At 42.5% G+C, this 20,877-nt stretch overlaps 1 protein-coding gene across 1 annotated transcript in view; it reads right to left on the bottom strand.

Moving 5' to 3' along the window:
* Positions 1 to 20,877, bottom strand: part of Nmt2 (N-myristoyltransferase 2) — a 73,755-nt gene that overhangs the window by 23,952 nt on the left and 28,926 nt on the right. The window lies entirely within an intron of this gene.

The following is a 20,877-nucleotide window of genomic DNA, read 5'->3' as shown; positions in this document are numbered from 1 at the left end:
GTAATCCTGAAGCAACGGAAACCAAAAAAAAAAAAACCTGCTTTTTTGCAGACAAGGAAATTTCTCCTGATAAAGGCTTTTACTAGGAAGACAAACAATAAAAATCCCTAAGTAACAAAAACACTAACTGGTAAAACGTTCACTTTGGGACCCTTGTCCTTCCATGGTTATTATCTTCTGAAAGGAAAACAGGAAAGACACAGGAGATTTAAATTTTCCATTTATTTATGTTCACTCTACCACAGAATTCCCAGAAGGTAAATTAAAATTTAGTGTCAGAAATTACTTTTTGGTACCAGAAACCAAACTCAGGACCTTGTACTTGCCAGGCAGGCACTTGTGCTGCTGAGCTATATCTGGCCCCAAGGGTCAGAAATTACTATATTATGGCCACATATAAGGAAGTTAAGGAAACAACTGGTTATGATCTATTGTAATAAATCATTCAGCTCTATCTGAACCTACTTATTTTCTTTCTTAATTTTTACCTATTATATATACATTTATCACACAAGACTTGAATGTCATTAATATATATTACCAGCCTTATATTGTCCCTTAAAAAGAATCACTAGTTTTTCTGGCTTATATGCTTCCAAAATTATCTTTCTTCTCTAAGCATATTCTCATTTTCACCATGAATTTTTTTCCCTGGTTTTCTGTTCTGCTCATTTATACAGTGCTAGAGGTCAAACATGCTCAGCCAGTACTCTACACTAGCTACACCCCCAGCTCCTTGCTATACATAATTTCTGAACAAAAACTGAATCTTAAACGTTATTTTTTAATTTTGATACCGGGAATCGAACTCAGAACCTCGCACTTGCCAGGCAGGCGCTGTTCCACTGAGCTACATCCCCGGCCCAAACATGACATTTTGGCTCACAGTTTTTTGTTTGTTTGTTTTGGTCTTTTTTGTTTTTTTTTTTTTTTCCGGTACCAGGAACTGAACTCATGACCTTGTGCTTGCCAGGCAGGCGCTGTGCCACTGAGCGAAATCCCCAGCAACCATGATATTCTGAAACGTGCATTTTCCCCTCCTTCCACTTAATGTATCGTGGGATTCTAACTTTGTTAAGATGTATTAAGTTACCTCATTTCTCCTCATCAGCTGTGTAGCATTCAAGATACACCTCATTTTACTGACCCCTTCCTATGTTAACAAGGCTGCTGTGAAAAAATATTCAGGCACTTACATCTTTCTGCATTCAAGCTGGTAAGTCCAAAGATAGAAATGCTAGGACAAAGGGTAGGCACACCTTTAGTCTTATTAACTAAGACTTTTTCCTAAGTAGTGGACAGATGTCCACACTAACGGCAAGAACCCAGACCATCGCCCTTGTGTAATCCTGCTAGTTCTGTTGCCAGGGCACTTCTCATTTCACTTCCTGACTAACTGCGAGTCACTCAAGACTCAGGCCAAGCATCACCTCCTTGGAGAAAGCTTGCTGTTCTCCGCTTCCACTCGGGGCCCCTGACACAGTACTCCTGCTGCCTTCTGGGCACCCTGCCCTCCAGCGCGCCGATTCCCCACTGGAGTGTCTGTTCCTGAAGATGTGCGTCACACAGCCAGCGCTCACTGGTTTCCCCAGCCTCCTCACAGTGGGCATGGAGAGCACCGTGCAGGACACCTCCCCGGCGCAGGGCCTGGGGGGCGTGGGTGAGCTGCTTTAGCCATTGGGATATGTGGGTTCCTCCGAGACGAGGCCAGTTAGGAGGCAGTCCACGTTCTTCAGGGCTCATGTAAACACCCTCTACTTACTCGCGCATTCTGCACTCACAACAAAATGCTGGTAGCAAGACCCACTCCACCTCTGCGGAGAGCCACAGGCGTGAGAATAAAACAGGCCTCTCACCTCTGAAGGCTGAGGAACTTTAATCCCTGGGCTAAAGTAAGAACCTTGAGCAGGGTGTGGTGATGCACGCCTGTAAGCACAGAACTTAGTCTGGATGAGGGAATAAGACTGCAAACTCAAGCAACTATCAATTTAGTAAGACCCTGTTTCAAAAAATAAAAAACTGAGCTGGGCATGATAGCGCATGCCTATAATCCCAGCACTCAGGAGGCTGAGGTAGGAGGATTGTTACGAGTTCAAGGCCAGCCTGGACTACATAGTGAGACCCTGTCTCAAAAAAAATAAAAATAAAAAAATAAAAAATGCTTTGGGGATATAAATCAGTGTGAAGGCTCTGGGTCCAATCCCCAGTACCAAAAACAGAAAAAAGAAAAAAATTATAAACTTGTAATTTAAAATGCTTAATTCATTCCTCTTTAAAATCCAAATATGAAATGTATGTTCAATAGTGAGAGAAACGTTTAAGAAATGAGTGCTTTTTGATTCATATTTCCCTGTTCTTAATCCTAAAATAGAAAGCAGAGCTCACTTTTAGAGATACATTAAGACCTTGTCAAGTGGTACCCTAGTGATCGAAAACAGGGATGTGTTCCCAGCCCAAAATGAGGAGTATTTCCATCAGTGAAAGCGAATGAGCAAATGTGTACTTTCCCGATGACTGCATTTTATAATCACCTGGTGACTAAAGATGCCCACAAATATCTAACAATTGGTCATAAACAAACATATCTCAGCCAGGTACTGGAGTTGGAAATATGCTGTGGATGTGTATGGTTCTGTACGTTCTCTGACTTGGGAACAAGAACGTTTCAGGCTTTCCTGCCTCAATGTTCCCAAGGCTGGCACCTTAAAAGGTAATTTTGCTGTACTGTTATTTCAAGATTTAGGTATGCATTTATAGGTGAACATTACAGGAAAACAAAATCGATCCATGCTTGCACCACCGGGGTCTCTAATGCCTCACACTAGTAGATATTAATAGCACACGCCTGTTGCATGAATGCATAGATGATTCTGGCTCCAATCATACATTGCCAGGCAGTAAAATACCTCTGAGAGCTACAATCTCCCCATCGTGGTGGAAAAGCCCATGGCAGTGCTTCATCAAGTGCTTACTGCACATCTCCGCATGCCCAGCCCCGTGCAAGGTACTCAGGAAGGCTGTGTCATGGAGGAGGCCCCGAAGCTCCATGGCCCAGGGAGCCCTCTCTCTCTCTGGCCCACCTTCCTTATTTCACTATTGCTGGTTACGTCTTTTCTAGAAACTGCTGGGAGCCCACAGCCTCACAGCTTTTATGCACAACATCCCGTTTTAAACATCCCCAATTCCCAAGTATTCTCACAGGGCTACAGAATGGGGGGTGTGGCTGGGGTGGGTCCTGAAGACATGGGCAGGCCATGCCAAGCAGAAGAACTGCCTCCTCCAGCAAGCAATGCGGAAGTGCTGGAGTCTGGCAGGGAACGATGGCTTCAGGATTCGTTTCCTTTTGGAGTGATGAAAACGTTCTAGAACTGACTGTGGTCACAGTTGCAGAAACCTGTGTGAAAAGCCAGTGAGTTAACTGCACATTTTAAATGGGTGCACTGCACGGCACATGAATTACGTTTCAAGAAAACGGTTTAAAAAATGTACAAGTGAAACTCTTAACCCTGCAAGTTCTGAGGCCGATCCAGAGCCGGCCACGCTGCCTGGCTGGGGTCTGTCCCCCGCAGGAACCCACGGAGTCTGAGGGAGTCACGTGTCACACACAGGTGTCACAGTACCGGCGCCAGAGTGATAGTAAGCAGAATTCAAGAAAAAATAAAGGAAAACCCTTGCTCGGGACAAGACTCCTCCTGGGAATCCAGTGCAGTAAGTCTGATTCAGACTCTCAGTGCTCAAGGATAACTGAGTAACAGACAGTAGGCCACAAAATCATGCTGCCATTTCATAAAACGCCCTCAAACTCAATGCCTTACTTTCGTCATCGCTGGGACAAAATACCCAACACCCAAAGTTAAAGGAGGACAGTTTTATTTGCCTCACAGTTTGCAGATTTTCAGTTCATAGTCGGCTGGCTCTAAAGGAGGCGGGCACGGCAGAGGGGCATCGCAGAGGGGAACTACTCCAAGACAGGCCGGCAGGTGAGAGCACACTGGCCCTCTTTCTTTCCCTTATACTGTATGCAGGCTGCTGCCCTGGAGGGGTGTAGCACCCACACCCTTAATCCTAGCCGGAACTATCCCAAACCAAGCAGCGGACTGAGTTAGTAATCACACACCCTTCCTCCCAGCTAGATCCAGCCACCTCTGAAAAGCCCCCCATGACTGCGTGAGGTTTTGGGGAGACATTTCAACACAAGCTGTAACATTTAAGAAAAAAGTTCCATTTCCTTCTTTCTCAAGATTTCATAGGAAAGACCTATAAGGAAAAGACTCCATGTTGCTCTCACAGAAAGTACCAATACTTCAGTCCGGAAGACTCTTTGTGTATATTCAGGCCTCACGTGGGACCCAACACCCTCCTTCTCTGCTATGGAAATGTCAAAAGCTTCATGTGACACACCAGCAAATTCTAAAGAAATACTCATGGACTCTAAACCACACTTCACGTAAGAGCAATGTAGAAGAGCCACAGAAACACCTATCGGCTGGTCCTGGAGAACGTCCTCAAGAATCCGTTCTCCTCTCTGGGCTCACAGCGGACTTAGTTCCGAGCTCCCTGGCGGTTCAAGGCCCTGGAACGTGAGCAGAAGTGATGCCTGCCACTTTCTGCCGGCCCTGGAGCCCACCACCCTCCTCCTTCCCCGTGCTGCCTGCGAATGGCGGAGTCACACTCTGGGGAGCACCTGGACCCCGACCAGCAGAGGATCAGGACCCCCCCCACCTCTCTGAACACCTGCTCTGGTCTGCTGCGAGGGAAGAAAATGTCCACTGGGTTGAGCAGTCACCTGCTAGGGTCTATTATGCCAGCTCAGGCAATCTCAACGAACACATTAACTTTAAGAATGACATCAGAGAAACTCAATTTATGGTATGTGAATTTCAAAGATAAAAGGCAATGTGAAATTTTATAGAATATTAAAAAAAAATCACTCAGTTCCTCCCTACCATGAAGCAGAAAAAACATCAGCAGTTCTGTTTTCATGTGTTTTCTGAACTGTCTGTAACAGTCACAGTGCTCCTGCAACCAGAACATCAATACACAGCAGAGCTCAAGAACAGAGAAACAACACTGAAATACAACAGACATGCCAGCAACAACTCACGACACAGAGAAACGTATGATACAGATGACAGTCAGCAGTGTAAAAATGAGCCTCTAATCAACAGCATCAGACAAACAGACTTCTAAAGCGAAAAGGTGAAATTAATCTGTTACTTCCCACAATATACAAAATCAAATTCCGAATGAATCGAAGACTCAAACCTGGAACACAAAACCTTGAAGATGAAAGCAGTGATTTTCGTCCACTTAATTTACATGCGTCCAATGCCCAGATCAGTGTCCAGCATGTAGTGGACACTCAAGTATTTGTAGAATAAGTAACTGCAAGAATAAGACAGTAACTCTGTATTTTTTGGTACCAGGAATCGAATTCAGGACCTTGCACTTGCCAGGCAGGCACTTGTGCCACTGAGCTATATCCCCAGCCAAGACAGCAACTTTGTAATGTTCGAAAAGAATTAAGGCCGGGCATGGTGGCGCATGCCTGTAATCCCAGCACTCAGGAGGCTAAGGCAGGAAGATCGTTTTGGGTTTGAGACCAGCCTGGGCTACAAAGTGAGCTCAAGGCCAGCGTGAACTGCATAGCGAGACCCTGTCTCAAAAAAAATAAAAATTAAAAAACTTAAAAAAAAAAAAAAAAGAATTAAGGATCCAAAACTATAAACTATGGCTGGGGATATAGCTCAGGGGCACGAGCACCTGCTTGGCAAGCGCAACATCCTCAGTTCGATTCCCGGCACTAAAAAATAAACAAAACAAAAAAACTATAAACTATGAGCGGTGACAACTTTCACTACATCAAAGTCAAACATTTCATGGCAAAGTGATTATAAAAAAGATTTAAACTACCTAATCAGGCAAGATCTTCATAACACATAACAAAGTATTAACTGCCAGAATAAAGAAGCCACTTTCCCCCTTCACACACACACACACACACACACACACACACACACACACACACAGAAGCTATTTCCAGTTTAGCAGAAAGAGGCAAAGTAATATTCCGGCCAAACTATAGGCACTAGGACTGAGTTTGAAGCCCGGTTTCCCGACTTCCCAGGTATGTGACTTTGAGTGTATTGTTTAACCTTTCTGTGCTTTAGTTTCTACAGCTATAAAAGTATGATTTTTCAAAATATAGTATTAGAAAAACTGTGAGAATAAGATGAGTTAAGACATGTAAGAATTCTGTACAATAGCTGGCATTCAAAAACACTTAGTATGTATGTGAGCTATTAACGTGACTGTTTTGCTTTAATTCTCTTCATACAACATATTGCTGCCAAAATTGTATTTTTTCCTCTTTAACAAGAACATAATATCTATATAAACAGGGTTTTCCATTGTATCTCTAACACCTGAAACAGTATCTGACATATAAAATGTTCTCAATAAATATTTGTTGGATGAATGAGAGATCAATAAAAAAATCAATACAAAAAAGACAAAAGACTGACAGAAGAATGGACTGCAGACATATTCAAGCACTTCACAAAAGAGGAAGCTCTGGCAGCCGACAGACTTACAGAAATATGCTCCCTTTTACCCACTGATTTGGCAAGCATTTTACAGTCTAATAATGATGAAAGAATGCGAGGAAAAGAACACTTACACGCTCTGGTAAGTGCAAACCGAAACCACCACCGCAGAGAACAATCTGGCAGGGCCACAGTCAGCACCATCATCACCACCACCAGGCATCACCGTCACCACCACCATCGTCACACCAGCAGCAGCAACATAATCATCACCTCGTTACCAGTCACCGCCACCGTCCTCACCGTCAGTATTACCATCACCACCAGCAGTGGTGGCAGCGATCATGGCAGCAAACCATTTAAAGCACGTACTACTGTATGTGGCAGGCACCTGAGATACTGGCCTTGTGAAGTGCCACAATTTCGAGGCAGTGCACCCTATTATTATTCCCATTTTATAGAACAGAAAATTGAAATATAGCGAGGTTAAGAACCTGGCTAGACAGCACTTGGGAGGCTGAGGCAGGAGGATTACTATGAGTTTGAAGCCAGCCTGGGCTACAAAGTGAGTTCATGGCCAGGTTGAACTGCATAATGAAACCCTGTCTCAAAAGAAAAAAAGACACACACACACACACACACACACACACACACACACACACACACAGAAGAACCTGGCTAGAAATCACATAGCTAATACTCCAGGCAGTCTGGCCCCAGAACCCATGTATATTACTTCTTATGCAATTCCACTGCTTGACCATTTTAGATATTTATAGAGCTTCTTTTGTGCAATTGTTAGATGTTCTTTTGTGAAATGCCTATTCATGATTTTTGAGTGCCTCTTAATCAGCCTATGTGTTTTTGGCAAATTATTACAAGTCTTTAGGGCTGTGTGTGTGTGTGTGTGTGTGTGTGTACCCTGGTGCTCTGGTTATGACACCAAATCATTTTATTAGAAAGACAGGCACTACTGGGGAGAAAAATACAAAGAGGTTTTGGTTCAGTTTATGAAACAGCAAAAGAAGCTCAAAGGTGCATCATACTACTGTTGGAGACCACTACAAAGTGGCTCTGAGCAGGATTTCATATTATCCAATTGGCTTTCCATGTTTACATGTGAGTTGTGTGAAGCTTAGGCACCTTGTCTGGGGATGGGCAGCTGACTCATAGTAAGCGAACCTTTATGAGTCACTGGTCACCCTGAGGCCCGTATTGCCCTGTGAAGCTGTGACTCCTCAAAGGACAAGATAAGGCCACAGCTGAGGATGTCTGACTCCAACCCCAATTAACTACAAGGAGACTGCAGCTGCCGGCCCCACACTCCTACAGTAAATACCAACCTAAAGATAAGGTATTTCTCCTGACCGACATTCTCCCAAGGTCCTGCTAGATTTCCCTGTTTTCTTGAGTATCCTCCTCCTTTGTTTGAAAACCAAATAAATACAGGTTACCCAGAGAAGTTTTCGTCTAAACTCAGAGACTATCGGGGCTGGGGATTTAGCTCAGTGGCACAGCGCCTGCCTGGAAAGTGCAAGATCGTGAGTTTGATTCCTGGTACCGGAAGAAAAACAAAAACAACAAAACAAAAAACAAACAAACAAAAAATAAACTCAGAGAATATCAAAGCTATAACAGAGTGAGACCCTCCTGGAGCCCTGAAATCATTTCAATTGTCTCATTTATTTAAGCCTTCCCCGTCCACTTGCTTGGGCGATTGTGGGCCTTATCAGCCCACAATAACTAAAGGTCATTTAACCTGATGTCTACCTCGCTGATAAAAGAGAACTCAGATCCACAGTTGGGAAAGCCGGCCAAGGCGGAGTCTGATGATCAGCAGAACTTGCCACAAACCTGTCCTCACCCCACATGAGGAGCACCAACTCAATACGGATTTCACCTGCAGTTTAGGTTCTTGAAGTCATGTTCATTTGTTTTTTGTCAATGCCTCATCCGTACAACTCCAGTATTTATTTCTTTGTCTTTTTTCTCCAAGTGTAACCCACAATTCAAAGCAAGAAGTCAACATTCCCGCTGTCACCATCTTGCTTGCGATGGCCTTATATGGGCTTCAGAGCTTCACCCTCCCCTCACTGTGCGTTCTCCACCTCTTGGACGGACACAGAAGCAGGGGGAAAGCCAGGCCATTTCTGGTCAAAGCCGTAAGCTATCTGCAAACCTCAGGAAGGCTCAGAGTTCGCAGCCATCCCAGGTTTGGCCAGGGGTGGGCTGAGATGCTTGGAAAGGCCAGCCAAATGGGCCAGTGGGTACCGCACTGAGGCTACAGCTTTGGGTCCAATTTAAATATTTACATGGGAGTTAGGAGCAGAGGGCAGCTAGTTCTGGACAACAGGCAGGAAATAAGCCCAGATTCAAACTAGCCTGGCTGGAGTTAGCTTCTGGTCTACAGTTTCACAGTGGGTTGCTTCCAACTACTAGCTCCTTTGAACACTTACCGTATTCCAAATGTGAGAAAGTACATCCTTTCTCATTAGCCTTCTCTTTCCACAATCATTTCATTATTATTAATTATTTTTGGTGCCTACTTCACATAACAATCCATTCTGGATAAAGAGATAATACTAAACTATAATAAAAACTTTAACACTCACTGGCCAGGAACTAGTCTAGAGAGGGAGGCCTATCTTTGCAGATAGTCCGAGATCAGAATAGAGGACAGAATATTTAACGTGGTTAAAATTTTATGTATCTTTAAGAACATTACATATAATTATTGAAAGAATAAATACAAATTATTTAGTAATTCAACAACACATGCTTTAGACTTCCTTTCTGTATACCTTAATCTCTTCCTACAGATGAAATAAATAACACAAAATCAGGCGTGGTGGCTCATGCCTGTAATCCCAGCACTTGGGAGGCTGAGGCAGGAGGATCATTGCGAGTTCAAGACCAGCCTGGGCTACAAAGTGAGCTCAAGGCCAGCCTGAACTTCATAGTGAGACCCTGTCTCAAAAAAAAAAAAAAAAAAGAAAGAAAGAACACAAGCAGAAAATTCAAATTTTCAAAAAGGCCTAAGGGAGCTGAATGCATACACCCTTTCAGATAGTCCATTTCTAAATGTTCTTTCATATTGAATTTTTATTTTTACATCTCCTTGTATATATATCCCATGTTAATCACAAAGCTGGTTAGTTCTTTCATTAAAGGAATGTCCACACTTGGATGAAATTCTTGGGCTTACAGGGGATAGTAAAACACTGTTTCTTCTCCCTGAAAAATCTTGTGAAGTAGATACAAGACCTGCTTGGTGTAGAAGGAAGCTTGCTATATGATGTAGTTAAACCTATGAGAAGAAATGAGATCACAGTGGTAAGATTCATCAGTTCTGAAGTAGGGACAGATCCTTGGCTTACAACAGTAAAACAGAATGTAGGGAACTGCAGATTCAAAAAAAAAGGTACAGCTGTAGATAGTTTTGGAAAGGAAAATAAATTAGAAAAAAGTTTTGGATTCAAGCAGTAAAACTATCAGGCCTGTGATAACAGGTTCGAGTGCAAAGGCTACCGAAGAGAACAATTTCTATGCACAAAGGCAGGGTCCTGGCCAAGTGGGTGAGGTTGCACAAATCGCACTTTCCACCAGAATCACACAGGCAAACTTGCAAGCCTCAAACACAAAAGCGTTAGTGTCTCCCAAACTCAGGAGAGGGCCCAGACAAGATATTGAAACTGTGGTCATTACTGTGACAATTCAATGAGAAAAAGACGTATATAGAAACCACATAGAGTGAGTTCAAAAATTTAGCTAAAGGGGCGTGGTGCCGCACGGCTGTAATCCCAGCACTCGGGAGGCTGAGGCAGGAGGATCGTTGTGAGTTCGAGGCCAGCCTGGGCTACAAAGTGAGCTCAGGTCAGCCTGAACTGTATAGTGAGACCCTGTCTCAAAAAGACAAAAAAAAAAAAAAAATTTAGCTGTACTCCTGAATGAGCTTGAGGGAATTTTTAAAACTCAAAATTAATTTGTGAGATTAAAAATCACTAAAATCTACTGAAGAAGTCTTTACTAAGTGGTAAATATGTATAATTTGCTAGGTATTGCAAGAATCTGACCTGGAAAGTACTCTCTTCACGCTTACAATCTACCTATAAGTAGATACACATTCATGCTTTGCAGATACGTCCACAAATGTATCTGAGTCAGCATGGGCTGCTAGTACCAAAAATCAGGCAGCTTCAACAACAGATATTTGTTTGTCACAGTTCTGGAGGCAAGAAGTCCGAGATCAGGGTGGCAGCACGGTGGGGCTCTGGTGAGGATTCTATCTGTTTATCATGAACCATCAAGAGGGCTACACCCTTACCACCCATTACTTCCCAGGACTCTACCTCCTAATACCATCACTTTGAGATTAAGGCTTCACCATGTGGATTTGGAGCAACATAATTCAGCCTACAGCCAAGGGTCAGCCTGTTCACTAGCTCTTCTGAAAACTACTTTGACCACTGTTGTCACTGTGTTCTGTTGCTATGACAAAATACCGGACATAACAAGCTTATAAAGAGAAAAGGCTTATTCCAGCTCACAGTTTTGGAGGTTCCAGCCCACAATCAATGCGCCCACTTCCTCTGGGCGTGTGCTGAGGCAGCACAGGAAGGCAGGAGTGTAAGGCGGAACAAAACTGCTTATGCCACAAGCCTAGGAGCAAAAGAGACGCAGCTCTTGAAAAGGAAATGCAAGAAAGATAACTGTTCCACTCCACAGTCAAACGCCGAAGGAGCGATTTAAGGACTAAATCCCCCCCAGTGATCTAAAGACTGCACAGCGGCCCCAACCTCTTCTTAGATTTTCTGTAAATTCCCAGGAGCACTTACCTGGGGACCCAGCCTTTAACACAAAGGCCTGTGGAGACGTTCAGGCAACCACAGAATCACTGAAGGTTCCTTCCACAACCACACTGTGCCACATGAATCGGTGCCCCCTCCCATCCTCCACCCAGCTGACTCATCCGACCTAGATAAGCCCTCTGACGGCCAGAAATCAACGAGATGCTTTCTGGAGAATCTGATCTAGAGAGAGACTCTGAATCACGAATAGATGACTGAGAAAAGGACACAGAAGGGCAAGCAAGGCTAGAAAGATAGATACACACTGGCCCCTCATTCTAACCATGGCCACCCATACCTTGTTTTGAGATCACCCACTGTGTGCTTAAATAAAATCTTTTCCTTGAGCCAACTTATAGAGACTCCACGTGTTAAACAACAGACGAAAAGAACTACATTCCCCGCTTGCCAGCCACGTGGTCCTAGACAAGACACTTATTTCTAGCAGCCACAACTCCCCCCCCTCTGCTGTAAAATGAAGGTCTGCCTGAGCAGAAGACTGGGGAGGCCGCGTGACAGAGATGGGCAAGGAACCCTGGGAAGGACGCTTGAAGGACGGCAGGACCTCTGGTGGCGCCATCACCTCTGGGCATCATAACTATGCAGGGCTCCGTGAAAGAAAGGACACTTGAGCTGCCCTTGAATTGGAGAAGAGGTACAGCCAGATTAGAACACGCTCAGAGAGAAGGAACACGGGGAAGCCAAGCACGATGGCCTACACAGGAGCATGGACAGAGACAAATTCCTTCTGGGGAGCAACAACAGACAGATAGGACAGCAAATCTGAATTCATGTTTGGCTTCTGCGCTGTAATCACCATCATGACCTCCCGTGATTCACAACACTTCGGTAGATGGCATGCACAACAGCCCATAGTAGTGAGCTAAAATGAAAGATAACTGTTCCACTCCCAGGTCAACCACCGAAGGAGGAGAGAGTTAAAGATCCAACACATTAGGAACCCAGTGACCAGAAAATTGGCTATGGCTTGAACATACTTGAGGAACAAAAAAACTTATGTATCCAAGGAAAACCCCCATAAATAAGTATTTGCTTGAGTCCTTTTGAGATAGAAGATTAGGGTGTGGCAAAGCTGGCTGGGGAATCCTCCTGACCTGTTAATTACAAGATCCTGGAACGCATGTGCACAGCAGCTCTCAAAGCCCTGCACCAGGACCTCTGAGAATTCCAGCAGGTTTTCAACAGGATGGCCTAGATCTGACGTCAGCCTGAGGAGTGGAATCCCAGCATGCCTCTCAGGACATGTACGTAGAAGTTCCTGAAGGTTCCCTCAAGATGTGGGCAGCATAAGAGGACACAGATACCAAGAAGAGGTCATTATGGTGGCTTTCCTCACAATAGCCTGCCCTGTATTTCTCGACGGTGTACTATCATCTTGCTTTTTCTCTTTTACTCAGCCAAGCTTATTTTACAGGGCCAGTTTCTCCCTCAGTCTTCACTTTTACTTTTTCAAAAAACTTTGCCACTGTCTTTTGCTTGTTTTGTTCAGTTCTTTGTTCCAGACAAGAAGAACCTGGAATCCAACCCCAGAGGGAACCGTGAGCTCCACAAAAGCCAAGTTTACGTGGGGAGCCACTTTTAGAAGGAGCTACCCAAGAACAATTTTGTTTAGATATTAAAGAACAGGTGACCCTAGAAGCAAAAGAATATGAAAACTTTTTTATTATAAAATAGAGATAAAGTCATAGAAGCTTCTAGGCTGAGAAAGAAAAAGAGTAGGCCGGGGATATAGCTCAGTGGCACAAGCGCCAGCCTGGCAAGCACAAGATCCTGAGTTCAATTCCCAGTACAAAAAAAAAATAAAACAAAAAACAACAATACAAAAGAAAAAGAATAAAGTTACTTAGAAAAAGGAGGCAGATTAGCAGAAAAAACATCTGTGCCACTGAATCAAGGAAGATAATGAAAACTGTTTGTGGAATTTAAATTCTTTTGCAACAGAATTAGATGCATACCCAAATAAGTTTATGTGTTAGAGGAAAGACTCTTCAGACATGCAAGAACTCAGACCATGTAGCATCTGTTACTAGGTTCTGGGGTGCCGGAGTCTCCGCTTAAGAGATGATTTCTATGTCCTTTCTGTCCCCAACAAAGAACAGAATGAAACAAAAATGGTAGCAAAGTTTCACATTTATTACAGGTAGGAAAAATTTTTAAAAGGGTAGATGAAAAACAGACTCTGCAGAGTAAGTCTGGGCTGAGCAAAAAGGGAGGAAAAATAAAAATAAAGATAAAAGTACACTCTAGGGCTTAGAGTATGGGGCGGGCTATCTTGCAGAGGCCCAATAGTGATAGCTCCTAATGGTATCTGTCTCTTTTTCTTTTTTTCCACACTGACATCACACACAAGTCAGCCTATCAAAAACCTGCTGGAGGCCAAGTGTGGTGGTACACACTTATACTCCCAGCACTTGGGAGGCTGAGGCAGGAGGATTGCTGTAAATTCAAAGCCAGCCTGGACTACATAGTGAGTTGAAGGCCAGCCTGAACTACGCAGTGAGACCTTGTCTCAAATACAGCAACAACACAAAACGCTGATCGAGTTCTCCAGAGAAATCCATAGGCAGGGTTCTGAGAACTATTCTGCACGTATATTCTTGGAACTGGTCATGCCTCTCCTCCTACCCACTTTCAGGCATGCACTAGCTTCATATCTCACACATACTTTAAGAAAATGTACATGAGAAAGTACTTTAGCAAAGGACAGGATGTGGCTTACCAAAAAAAGTGGTAAGCAATAAAAACAGTAAAGATGTCAGGAAAGCCTGACATCGATGTGAAATATAATGTAGTAGTTAAGAAAAATGTTTTCAGGGTCACAAGGGCAAAAATTAAAGAAGACATACAGAACTAAAATTCCAAGTTGTCAACAAAAGCTAAAAAATGACAAGTCAAAACCTACATATTTTTGTCTTGTGAAAGAGTAGGATATTTTAAATAATGGTTAATTTTTAACATAGAGAAATATGGATTAAAAACATTCTTGTTCAAAATTTAAAGATAAGCCCCCAAAGAAACAAAAAGTAACAATGAAAATCTGACACATTCTGCACTAGACAGGAAAATAAAGTATTTTGTGTTGTTTTATTTTTTTTCCAATCAGATTTTATTGGTATATTTTAAATATATAATGATCACACTTATCAGAGAATTTGTACCTGTACAGGATATAACTTGTTTCTTTTCCTTCCCATTCCCCTACCTTCCTTCTAACCCTCCTCCCTCCCCATTTACAAAAGCTTTGTTTCCATTTTTTCCTGCTTTTCTCATTTTTTTTTTATTTTTCCCTTCTTTCCTTTCTCCCTCTCCCTCCCTTGTTCCCCTTCCCATTTGAACATTTTCTTCCTATTTCACAATACCTATTATATATTTTGGTCCTTATTTACACTTTCAGTTTCTCACACCAAAGAAACCATGCAGTGTTTACACGCGTGTCTGATTTATTTCACTTAAGAGTATGGTCTCAAGGTGCATCCATTTACCTAGAAATGTCTTGAGCTTAACTGTCTTTATGGCAGAGTAGTACTCCACTGTATTAAAAAAAAAAACCCACATCTTTTTTATCCATTCACCAGTTGATGGGCATTTGGGCTGTCCCTAAGATTTGGCTATTACAAACTGTGCCACTATAAACAGGAAGTATTTTGAGTACTATAAAAATTTATAAAATTCAAAGGCAAGATGTGATATGAGTTGTCTAATACTACAGTCACCAGCCACAAAGGGCCATCTAAATTTATTTAAAATAAAATACAGCTTTCAGAGCTAGGCATGGTAGCACATACCTGTACTACAAGAATTTCAGAAGCTGATGCAAGATCTTGGGTTCAAAGCCAGCCTGAACTATATTAGGGAGACCCTGTCTAAAAAAATAATAATAAAAATAAATACATTCAGCTCCTCAGTCCTGCCAGCCACATCTCAAATTTTGAATAACCCATATGAATAATAACAACCAAATTAGACATTTCTATTATCCCAGAAAACCCTTCCAAACAACAAATGAACCCATATAAAGTACTGCATGATCTTATTTAAGCTAAGAACACATAAAACTGCAAAGTGTACCTTTAACTGTTAATTTAACTGGCATTTCTAGAAAATGGGATGACATGGGGTTTCTCTCATACTGTTTGAATTTCTAGTAAGCATATTTTACTTAGTAAAACTGATTTAATGTATTTTAAAATGGACTAACAAATCAATCTTCTTTCTTGAACTTGGGATAAAACTGTTAAAAGTGATTTATATGGAATTTTAGCATACAGCGCCGGGGATATAGCCCAGTGGCACAAGCGCCTGCCTGGCAAGTGCAAGGTCCTGAGTTTGATTCCCAGTACCAAAAAAAAAAAAAAAAAAAAAAGAATTATAGTATACAGTGGAGCTAATTACTGGCTAAGCACATGCTCTATACTTTGAAATTTTCTGTATTTTAGTCAACCTCTGGAAAATGTTCTGGGTCAGAGTGAAATCATTTTCTCAGATGCAAGTCTCAACGGATACTTAATCATTTAAATCTGTATTTCCTGAGCTGAGGAAGTCCCTTGGGCAAGGGCTGTTAACACAGATTTCCATTTAGATTTATGCAGTTGATAACAGATCAAATTTCAAGAAAAGGTAACTAAGCTATCTCTTAAAAATTTTCTCATGATGAGATACATCTACTGAGAGTTATAGTAAGTTTTTGTATTTTCCTACTGATTCTGACACAGCGGAAATAAATGTTAACACTCAACCTCTCAGACATTAGATATGTCATTTGTGTTTTTTAAAATCAAAGAATGAATTTTAAGGAACAACAGAGGTTAAGAGTAGGACATATTTAGAGAGATAGTTCTTGAGAGATAGGAGGGGACCTGAAAAATGGGTTGTCGTGGACGCCATTCTGCAGAATAAGTTTCATAGAGCAAAATTATGAGGTGGGAGCAAAATCACAAGCTGCGTACAAAGTCATGAGGGGGGCACAAAGCAGGACTAAACTATGATTAAGCAACAGGATTATAAGTTTAACCGTTTAGGTAATATTGATCCAATGGAGAAGCAAGTCACATAGCAAGTGTACACGGAAAGAACAAGGACGTTTTCAGGAAGAGATGAACCGGGGGGTTCTGGTCACCCAGCGAGGTAACTGATGTCAGTGTTAATTTATTGTCTATCTCTCTGGGAGGCAGGTAGGCCTGGTCATTCTGTCTTTATCTTGAGGCCTGTCCTCCAACAGATACGCCTCCAGCCACAGCTGTAATATGTTTTCATCTTGGGGCTGGGAATTTAGCTCAGCGGCAAAAGCGCCTGCCTGGCAAGCGCAAGGTCGTGAGTTTGGTTCCCGGTACCGGAGAAAAACCAAAAAAAAAAAAAAAAATGTTTTCATCTTTTGTACTGACTCCCTTGAGGGTCCAGCCCTGCCTGACCGCATGAAATAGTTTTACTTAACTAAGCTGTCTATAATAATTCCATACAGCTAAGGAGACATTCTCATAGTTAACGCTCAACAATAAAGTTAAGTACACTGAAATACACTGTGCAGAGCATTTCAATTTTTCTTCTTAAATTGGTTATATTTTGTGCTAGAAGAACTCTAAAGAGAGGTTATATTCTTTGTTAAAAGAATTTCAAGGGGCTGGGGATTTAGCTCAGCGGTACAGCACCTGCCTGGCAAGCACAAGGTCATGAGTTCAATTCCCGGTACCGGAAGAAAACCAAAAAAAAAAAAAAAAAAAATTAAGAATTTCAAAGTATTCAAGTTAGTCAAATCCAGGTCTTCAATATTTATATTTTTCTTCAATCAGATTTTATTGGTACATTTTAATTTATTTATTTATTTATTTAATTTTTTTGAGACAAGGTCTCGCTACGCAGTTCAGGCTGGCCTTGAGCTCACTTTGTAGCTCGGGCTGGTCTTGAGCTTGCAAAGATCCTCCTGCCTCAGCCTCCCAAGTGCTGGGATTACAGGTGTGCACCACCACGCCCAGCCTTTATTGGTACATTTTAGATACACATAACAATCACATTCATCACAGAGAATTTGTACCTGTACACAATATAACCTAGTTCTTTTTTTCTCACTCCCCTACTCTCCCTTCAACCCCTCTTCCCCTCTTCTCACTTTTTTTTTTACTTTATCCTTCCTTTCTCTTCAACATTTCTAAGAAAAAAATTATTTAAAAAGGCCTTAACCCACCAGGCATGATGGCTCACGCTTGTAACCCCAGCACTCGGGAGGCCAAGGCAGGAATATCACGGTGAGTTCATGGCCAGCCTGAAGTGCATAGCAAAACCCTGTCTCAAAAAAGACCCCTCAAAAAAGCCTTAACCCTCAAGTACTAAAACTATATCATATCTACCCCAGGGACTTAAATTAGTCATTTACCTGCCAAGAAAGACATCTTCATATAGGTTTATTTTATTCCCTACAAAGTATTCTTAGGAGCTAGTTCACTAGAGTGAATTTTGAGGGAGAAGCTCTCTGAGTGGAAAGAGGGTGAAAAGCATCAACTTGTACAGGATATATGCATTCTGAAAGCACTGGCAAGCCAAAGACAGAATTGATTTTGCTACCAACTTATATACCCATTTTACTTAAACCAACCGAGTGACTGTTACCAAAACTGGACACTACACTGAATGTAGGTTGGAGATAATGGCCCCTATCAGATGCACTGTACAAATGGAAAAGGTACACAGCTACGTGATCTTTGGGCAAAAAGATCATGAACTTCAGGCACTTCTTCAACTATCTGCCCTGTCCTCAACCACTTCCCAAATCCCTTCAGGAGAAAGTAACAGAGGGCATTAACATATAAAAAATTAGAGTATTACATACTAAAGATTCTTGAGTACTGTACTACCTAACCTTGAACCCAATCATAGAAGTTTCTAATAAACTCCTCCTCCACGTAAACACTGCTACCCACAGCAGAAGAGAACCCTCCAGTCATGTGAACTCTTTAATATTTCCTACGGGGAGCGGCACTGAGGATAATTTTTATCTATGTAGAAAGTCTCTGTACAGAAAGAAAACTACAAGCAAGATTACCTTAGAACTTTTGATTTGCTTGAAAGTTTTCAGGCTTTCCCAAGCTCTTTATTAAGATCTACTTACTTTATCCTAGTTGTAAACCATGAGTTAAAGCAAGTTATCAAAAGTATCTAACCCTCTGTTAGCCTAGCGGTAACCTGCCATACACTGCTTAAAAATAATCAAGCTGCCCTTTACAGCCTCTGCTAGTTTGAAGCTGATATCCTCTCCCTGTCTTCATTTTTTGGGAATCCATGACATTTGTGCAGTGCTTTACCACTGTCATACTTGGGTAAGCCAGAGTTAAAGGTCACATTATCCATGAAAGTAAGACACAAAGATAGTAAGATTCAAGTATTTTACAAAACTTACATTTTTTTTTCTCCCTTTTTTTTTGGTACCAGGAATCAAACTCATGACCTCAGGCTTGCCAGGCAAGCGCTTATCCCGCTGGGCTATATCGCTGGCCCTGAAACTTACATAATTGCTTTTTATTAAATACAAAACACCTCACATATATTTCATTCATGGACTTTCAGCATTATTTATAAAATGAAATGCCTTTTGTAGTCCATAAAGAAAATTCTACCAAAAAAAGTGCACACACGGTAATATTTACATTTTGGTGCAGAATAAATGTCTCAAAAAAAAACAAGAATAAGAATCTAATGCCAGGCGTGGTGGCACACGCCTGTAATCCCAGCACTTGGGAGTCTGAGGCAGGAGAATCGTTGCGAGTTCAAGACCAGCCTGGGCTACAAAGTGAGCTCAAGGCCAGTATGAACTGCACAGCGAGACCCTGTCTCAAAAAAAAAAGAATCTATTATTTCTCTTTTATTTGAGGCCATATAGTTCAATACCATATATTAAACCAACCAATAAATACACTACACTGAATGGTAGGGGTAAATTAATTCTTTTAGGCCACAAGGGCACTATTGGCTTTCACTCTGCTCTGTGCACTGACCAAGGCTTAATAGCCTCGAAGTGACTGTGTATTAGAGGGGAAGCACTTACCTACCTGTTCCCCAAGGGCTTATTATTTGTTACTTATTTAAACTGCTAGAGATTGAAGAGGCCAAGTATACAAAAGCAGGAGTCTTCCAAATTTTAACATTTACAAACATGAGCTAGTTAAGAAAACCTGGGTTTCTATGGAACAGCAACATCAGTACACAAGCTAAATCAAACACAATCACTCCCCCCAATCTGGCATTGTCTAAATTCAAATCCAAAAAAGCAGCCCAACAAGAGCAGCAACTTGGAGTCTTACTAATCTCCTCACATTTGAACAGACTACAATAAATCCATTATATTAATCTTTTCCCAGTAGAAACTGTTATCATGTTACCTGCTTTTGGTTAAAATACTTCAGTCCACTGGGCATCTCTAAGTTTTGATTAACCGTGCTAAAACATAATTAACGTGCTGATGTACAAAGCTGGAAACCTCTGAGGTGCTCTGAGATGCCTGCGGAAGCTGCGCTGGGAAGTTCGCACAGCCTACAGCAGGGCGCCAGGGGACCACCTCAATCAGCTGGACGGGCACACAGGTGAGCAGTTCTTAGTACCCCAGACATTCCGCACTCTGTAAGCAGAGAAGCTCTACCCGAACCCCCAACCTGGGATAGCAAACGAAGAACAGTAAGCAGAAATCGCAAGCGGGGACAGGGAAGACCAGGGTCTCCGCAGAAAGATAACAGACAGGGGCCGAGCTTATTTCAGAAGTCCATCCACTTGCCTCTCCTGTAGGCCCATTGCTAGCAATAGAGTTTTGTTTCAAAGACATATTTATATGTAGGACCGCAGACAAGCTCCCATCAGTGCATAAAGAGAACTCAGGCTCGGATTTCTGTACAATTTCCCTTCCTCTTAGAAAAAAAAAATCTAGACTTGAACGATAACATTCAGTACTTGCAGCTGCCACTGAAATGTTCACTGAAAACCTTTTTTTTTTTTTACAAGCAACTTTTCAGTGGGAGAGATGTGTAGTCGGCTTCTCTTTCTCTTAATCTGCCATTCATTATTCTATAGCGCAGTAAAGGGCAGTGAGGATTTCTCTCTTGAAGTGACCTAGAACAGAATGCCACGGCTTTACGTTCCCAACCAGCGATCACTGGAAGACTCTAACCCTAACCCTAACCGTTCCCCATCAGCGATCACTGGAAGCCTCTCCCCGTGAAGTGAGCACACCGGCCGGCCGCGACTCAGGCCTCGTCTCCCGCTTTCAGGCTGACCCACTTCCACAGTCGCCGGGCTCGCAAAACCGCACCTCCAAGGGGGCAGCGGAAACTGCGCTCTGCCAGCACGCAGTCTAACCCCACGGGGCGGAGGGGCGATGCGCAGCCCGGCGGGCACCCCGCCGGCCTCTCAAGACAGCTTCCGCAGCAGCCTGAACCAGAAGCGGCGTCCCCCCGCGGCAAGGAAAGGGGGCCTGGGGCAGAGCGCAG

The sequence above is a fragment of the Chinchilla lanigera genome, unplaced genomic scaffold, assembly GCF_000276665.1.
Source record: "Chinchilla lanigera isolate Chin_1 unplaced genomic scaffold, ChiLan1.0 scaffold00028, whole genome shotgun sequence".
Taxonomy (NCBI): Eukaryota; Metazoa; Chordata; class Mammalia; order Rodentia; family Chinchillidae; genus Chinchilla; species Chinchilla lanigera.
This window is presented reverse-complemented; position numbering and strand designations above follow the sequence as displayed.